The sequence below is a fragment of the Durio zibethinus genome, chromosome 28 (assembly GCF_047325235.1).
Source record: "Durio zibethinus cultivar Kanyao isolate XHJ-2024 chromosome 28, ASM4732523v1, whole genome shotgun sequence".
In the NCBI taxonomy this organism is placed as follows: Eukaryota; Viridiplantae; Streptophyta; class Magnoliopsida; order Malvales; family Malvaceae; genus Durio; species Durio zibethinus.
The window spans coordinates 9,956,247-9,964,261 of record NC_143189.1 but is presented as its reverse complement, the minus strand read 5'-3'; positions in this window follow the sequence as shown (position 1 = coordinate 9,964,261).

Genomic DNA, 8,015 nt, shown 5'->3' with positions numbered 1-8,015 from the left:
TAGCCTGGCAAGCCACCAATCTCTCAAGTATAAATATCCATTCACTTCCTATAAGTGAAAAGAGCCCGACTTTTCTCTTAATTCTTTCATTTTCATCTCTAAGCTCATCCCTTTCTCGTTTGCTTGATTGAATTGAGCATTAGAGCACAAACACCAGAGACAATTCTTGCATTTACTCCTAACCTACCTCATACTTGTGATTTCAAGTTCTCGCCCGTAATCCGAGCTTAACACCAATATTTTGATGCACTAGGCAGGGGATTTCTTAGCTAAGTTCGAAATGGCACCATGAAAAGGTGAATGAACTCTATGAAAAAGCTCGATCAAAAAGCTCGAATCAAAAAATTTCCTTTATAAAAGTTTAGTTCGACAAAAAAATTTTGATTGACATATTGCATTCATAAAGGTTCAACTCGACAAAAAAATCAAATCGACAAATTGTTGTCATAAAGGCTCAGCTCGACCAAAGAGCTTGGATTGACAAATTATCTTCATAAATACCTAACTTGACAAAAGAACCCAAATCGATAAATTACTTTCATAAAGGTTTAGATCGACCACCTAGATCAAAGAGCTCATCTAGACAAATTGCTTTCCTAAAAGCTTAACTCAACTATTTCAACCAAATTGCTCATCCTACTAAATTGCTTTAATAAAGGCCTAGCTTAGCAAAAGAGCACATCACAACAATTGCCTTCATAAAGGCTTAGCTCAACCACCTTGGCCAAAGAGCTCATCCCAATAAATTGCCTTTATAAAAGCTTGGCTCGGCCAAAAAAGCTTTAGCTCAGTCAAATCTTATTGATAATCAGTTTTGCCATATTTTCTTAATAAAAAAATTAGCTCAGCCAAAAAAGATTAGCTCGACGAAAAAAACTCACCCTAGCTAAATTTCATTGATAAAGTATTAGCTTAGCCACATTTTCTTAATAAATGATTAGCTTGACCAAAGAGCTCAGGTTAACTAAAAAAGCTCAACTCAACCTAATTGCTTAGCTCAATAAAAGAGCTCACTAAAACAAAAAAGTTGCTTTCAAAATAGCTTACCTTGATAAATTTTCTTTTAATAAAACTTCGCTAAACAAAATTGTCTTCATAAGAGTTCAACTCAGCATATATTAACTTTAGTGTAAATCACTTCAGTACATATTCACTTTGTTATAAATCATTTCAGCACAAATTTACCAAATTAAACTTGGTGTAAACCACATGGATACAAATTCAACTCTGTTAAATTCTCTCAATACAAATGAATTAAGAATCTCATTATAAAAACTATCAAGTGTCATCTCAGTTATTGGATAACTAACTTAGACGACCTAAAAGTCTTCAGGTCATCCCCCTATTAACCTCGATTAGAGTTAATATTTACAAATAAAGTCAAACCATTATTGAGATCTTAATAGTCATCCACATCAGATAATCATAAAATGATATCTTATCATGTTGGTACCTCAATCCACTTGTATCATTAAAGGTTTGATAGCAAAACCGATATTCAAGGTCCAAACTCAGATGTATCCCTAAACTTTAATAGATCAACAAAACCCAAGGTAGGTCAAGCACTTTGACTTGCCCTTTGTTTGAATCTTTAGATTATTTGTTGGGGGGAGATACTGTAGGGATTTTTTTTTAGTTATAAAAGTATAATTATCTTTTACTATAAAAACAATGGCTCATAATTAGATTAAGGTTATTTTGATCATTTGGTTCAAGCTAATATGGTGGGCCAAGTTGATGTGGCAAACCAACCCAAACATACCTCACCCATGCCAGTCTAGCAGGTTACTAATCTCTCAAGTATAAATACCCTTTCACTTTCTTCTAGATAATGGAGAGCCAATTTTTCTTCTAACTCTCTCATTTCTATCTCTGAGCCTATTCTTTCTTATTTACTTTGCTGACTTGAATATCAGAACACAAATGCTGAAGACAACTCTAAACTTTGCTCTTAATCGATTTCATACTTATGATGTTAGGTTATTGCCTTCCAGTCCAAACATAGCATCAACAAATTAAATTTTTATTTTTAAAATTAATAATCAAATCGATTGAATTAATCAGTATTATTAATATATTTTTAAATATATTATAAATAATTTTATTTATACTTTTAAAAATGACGGTGACAAAATTATAATGTGTTTTATTGAATAAAAATTGTTGTAAAATTATTGTTCATAATTGACAAAAAAATAATAAAAAATCAAAATTTTAACCTAACCAATCGAGCAAATTAAATTATATCTATTAAGTTATTTTTCGTTGTTAAAAATAAATTGATCAATTTTGATTGATATTTAAGAAAAACTCAATTAAATCGATGTTTTATTTTTCAAAACATAAACGAATGATTACTCATTTCTAATTTTGTTGCCTCAATCGTGACTAATCTCGAGTTTGAGCACGTGGGATCTTTCGTTGGCCCTATTCAAAAATGTAAAAGTCTCTTCATAAGGTATCAAAGTAGGAAAATTTCACATTTGCATATCCTAATTTAAAGATTAGAGCGGCCAATGTATGCTTCCGAATCTTCTAATCAACAAAATAAAATAGAATTAAATAATTACAACAGAAAAATTATTCTGAAATTGTATAATAGAAATTCCTTTAATTATTAAAAAAAGGAATCGTACAGCTAGGCAACAACTCCTGCTGCAAATTTCAATAGCGTGTTGAAATTAACTTGCATATTCAAAGGTTAGTAGCAGTCACGTGCATAAAACAGGCAGGCACGAAGGGGCCAAGCCTCAATCCTTCCCAATCTAATTGTGACGAGTATTTAAAAGTTTTTATCTTCTCGATTGCCATCAATCGTTCGATAGAGAAAACCCAAGAAATTCCAACCATGATGGATGTTTTATATTGTGTTAGATTGGCATATACATGTAGTATTTTACTTTAATTAATTCATTCATTCATTTTAGATACTATATTTTTTTTAATAATTTTGTCATAAGTAATTTCAAATTTTACTTTGATTTAAAGATATTTTTTATCTCATGATGAGAGATTTCATTAGAATTATATTTGTTTTTTGTGATTAAATTTTAAAAAACTTAATAAAAAATGACATTTAAAATACGATGAAAGTATTCTGATTACATATCTAAATGAATTTTTAATCTATTCTTTAAACAATTTTAAAAACGTATTCTTTTATTTTTATTTAATATATTTAAGATTTTACTTTAAGAAAGCTTCACACAAGAATCAAATCATGAAGAACAACAAAACTGAGTCCATTTCTTTAACAATTAGACTAACTTTCGTGAGTTATTTATTGTATTTAATTTAATGTACAATTTGGGTATTTTTCTTGGCGTGACAGAGCACAAAATAGATGAACATGATCCTCCATATCATGTCAAAAATTGAAGCTTCATTTAGCAGAAAAGGCTACGGATGTTGCTGTCACTGCAATCAACCAATGTTAACTATTGCAAGGCAATTAGCTGCTTGATATGTGATTGTGACCTTTCCATTTGTTGTTTTTAAAAGGAAACAAAAAAAAAAGTAATACTATCTGAAATAGCCTCCTTCCAACTATTCAAAATGGCTCAAGTATTTAACAAAGGAAATATCAGTATCAATCAAACAGAAGCTCTCTACCCAAACTTTAATGGCTCATTAATTGGTGATTACGGTTACAAAAGCTGCAAGCAAAAATTAAAGAGTTGAAAAGTGTTGGTTTTTTCAGGTAAAGTTATTTAATAATTGCCCATTTTCCCTAATGTTTTGTTTTTCCTCTCCTAATATGTCTAATCCCTTTGTAAAAAAAAAAAAGCCAAATATTTTTTTGGTCAAGAAAATAATGCCAAATAGCTTTGTTCAATTATGGGTGCTTTAAAATAAGGCTGACATAAAATAAAAAAATTTAAAAAAAACTTTGAAGTTAATTACCGTGTAAGTTTCTCAGCCTTCCATCACAATCAATTAAATCTATAACATTTATTTTTATCTAATTAAGCTCTTATGCAAAAAACAGATTTCATGAGCTTTTTTTGTGTACTAGTTTTTGTTCTCACCTACAAGTAAATACTTTTTTATTTATTTTTAAGCTGAAAAAAAAAAGTCTTATTGTGAGAACTAAAATGGAAAGCACTGATGACGATCTTTGATAGGCCTACAACCATGAGCCATATACCTACTACATTAAGATTTTGGGACAGTTCACTTATTTGGAATCAATGGAAAACCCCACCCCATTCGGTGGGTTAATCGCCCCACTTTTTTATAGCAATTTTTCATAGCATCGTCAAAATCAATTTAAATTTAAATTTTAATTCAGTTAATTTATTTTATTACTCTTAAAAAATAATAATTAATCAATTTAAAATTTAATTCTCAAACATCTGCATTCACTTTCTTTATTTTTATATTACAATTTTTTATATAAAAAATTGAACGTTCATGACTTCATCATGTCTTTAATTTCTAATTTTTCTCATTTTAATATTATATAATTGCTACAATTTTGTTGAAAAAAAATACACTAATTAGAGAAAAAGCAACTTAAGAAAAAAAAGATATAATTAATTAGCATAATATTGTTATAAATGGAAAAAAAAAATCAGCAAATTTTTGGATGGGATTCATATGCATGGCCCTGTTAATTTCTTAAAAGATTAAAGTTTGAGTTTGGTCTCTTTATTATTTCAATTCTATTGTTTTAGACCTTCTATTCCAATTTTAATAAATTTAGTCTTTGTATTTTTATTAAAAGTAGATTTAAAGACAACTGATAACAGTATTAAGATTTTGCTTTTAATTTAACTAAAATGAAATTTTAATGATTATCTGGCATGTTAAGGTGAATTAATTTTATTAGTTTAAAATATATAATATTTTTCAATTAAATAATAATTAATAATTTTAAAATTTTCATTGTGTGGGTTTGGTTCTTTAGTTAAATTATAATTTACTATTTACGACCTGTGCGACATATAAATTATTTTTATTTATTTAAATATGTATGTATAAACACAAATTAGATTTATACTTATTTTTATTATTGTAAATATTATAATAAATAAGTAAAATAAAAAGATGATGAATTGATTTTGCATTGGATTTTATCATGTAGTGTGCTTACTGGTGATATATTCTTTGGAAAATCATTTCTTATGCTAACTTTTTGTCCAAAAAATTTAGAATAAAAAAGTAATTAAATTATAAAATAATTATTTGATATATCATTACTATTATAATTTTAATCAAAATGCTGAAAAAATAAAAATGATAAGATGTATACAAAAAAACTAACATATATAAAATTATTTTTTAAGAAGAACAAAGTATATTATTTAAAAAAAAACAAATTCATAAAAAATATTTACGTACTTTTGCAATCTTGATTAAATTGTTGAATAAAACATGTAAATTTTTAGCAAATGCATGTCAAAATAAAAAATAAATTGAAAAAAAATTATCTTTTAAGAATAAAATTACAATAATAATATACTTTTAAAAGAAAAGTTGCAAAATATATAAAAAAAATGATGAAGAATACACCAATTTTGAATGACAAACAGGAAGGCATTAATAACTTTAGAATTGTTAAATATCCTTTGAATTTAAAAGTAGTATATAATAAGTGATATATGTATTTATTTTAATTTAAAAATCATATAAAAAAGATAATTATAAGGAAATTTATGAAGATAAAAATTATATTTGAGATTTTTAAATTAAAAAATTATTTGTAGATTGATTTGTGATTATAATATGTACTAGACTGAATGCCTATTTTAGATATTTTAAATTTTAAAATTAAATTTTTTTTATTTGAAATATATCTTACATAAATTATTTATGTATATCTAAATTATTATAAAATTTATTTAAAAAGACAATATATTTAAATTAAATTTTGCTACCAACAATTTAAAAAATTATTTATGTAGAGATATACAAATAAACAAATTTATTGAATAATTTTTTATAAGTAAAAAAAATTTTAAAAGATAATGTATTATCACATTTGAAAACCTTAAATTTAAAAAATATATTTCTAGATTATTAGAAAATTCATTTAATTTTAAAAAATAATATATCTAAATTAGATTTTATTGTCAATAATTTAAAAGTTTTCCAATATAAATATCCACATAAGTATATTTTTTGAGCAATTTCTTATGTGTCAAATAGCAAAATTATCCACATAGATGCCCGTATAAGCAACACTTAATTGGTATTTTTGTATTTTGAATATAATATTATACATGATTAGTTGATTATTTAATAATATAATAATTGATTATGTGAATATAATATTTGATTATAAGTATAATTTTAAAAAAAAATCATTGACACAAATATAGCTACAAAACAACCATTTAATATAGTTAAAAAAATTTATGATGTATTATTATCTTCCAAAACAATTATTATGTAATTATTGAGATCTTATCCAACATTTGTTATTGTATTTGCTTTTGGGACATGATATTATTTGGTATAAGTTCGTGTTCAATTTATAGCTGATGCAACCTATTATATAAGGGTTCATTTGAATGGACAATTAGATTAATTTTGATAAAATTAAAAATAACGATAATGATAAAATTTATTATTGTAATAATGAAATTAAAATTAATTATAACAATATATGTTTGAATGCAATTGTAGTGATGATAGTAAAAGAAATTGTAGTGATAATAGAAATAATCATTAAAGATATTACATTAAAATTTGTATATAATAATTTTTTTTATACTTTTTACATTTACGAGTTAATAATTAATTAGAATTTATTTCAATTATTTTTAATATCAAATAAAATTTTAAAAATTTTATTCAATAAAATTTTATCCATATTATTTTATATTAAAATAATAATTAAAATTATAAATATTAAAATTATAAAAACACTTCAAAATATTTAATATTTGAAATATAGTACAATTACAAATTATATTTATATAATTAATCTTAAATATAAATATAAAACATATATAAAATAAACAAATTTAAATTTAAAAACAAAAAAAAAAAAAAACAATTTATGATACAGCGCTTTAGGAAATACAAAAGAAGAGAATGGGCATTATAGTCCAAAAATTCCAACTAGTCTGTGGTTCTCCACTGTATCTTGAAAGGCCCGATCATCCACTGGAAAAATAATCTAAACGAAGCCGCGATGCAATTTGAAAAAAAAAAAAAAACATAATCACACTGCACTGATGCTGCGGTTTATTCCAAATGCAGCCTAAGGCTCCATTTATGAGCATGATGAAGCATTCTTATCATATTTGAAAGGTGCATTTTAGATTAGACTTCAAATAAGTTTAAATACATACTTTCTCTCTTTAACAAATGTCTAAATAAATCTAGGAATAAGTGAGCATTTAGTAGCCCAAGGTTTATGCCTCATTTTCCCTTGCAAAATTTATGGGGAATTTATGTAAATACTTTTGCAAAATTCTAATTAAGATAGTTTTCAGGTTTTTTTTTTTAAATATAAATTCGCTTATAATAAAGTATTAAATTCATTTTGGATCAAGTTTATTAATGGAAGAACTCTAGGAAAATAATACCAACTTTTATTATATATAATGTAAAATACATTTCAATAATATCTTCAACCATAACAAAAGACACGATCTAAATACACCATCAAATTTTCTTTTAAAAATATTTATATATCAAATATCAATTTTAATATTTAGTAAATAACAAAAAAACTTTTAATAGTTCATACAACCAAAACTCATGTCATATTTCTCAAAAATATATTTTTGAGAGTTATATTATATTTTAAGAAATTTTTTTTTGAGAAAGTAATATAATTTTTAAAAATAAATTATCGAAAACAAAACATATCTTTCAGAAAATTTATTTTTGAGAATTGTGTTACTTTCTCGAAAATAAATTTTCAAGAGTTATTATATACTCTTAAAAATTCATTTTTGAGAATACATAATTTTAAATATATATATATATTTAATTATAAACTCTTGTTAATGGGAAAATCATAATTGCTAATCTTTGAACCATTGAAAAATATCATTAAT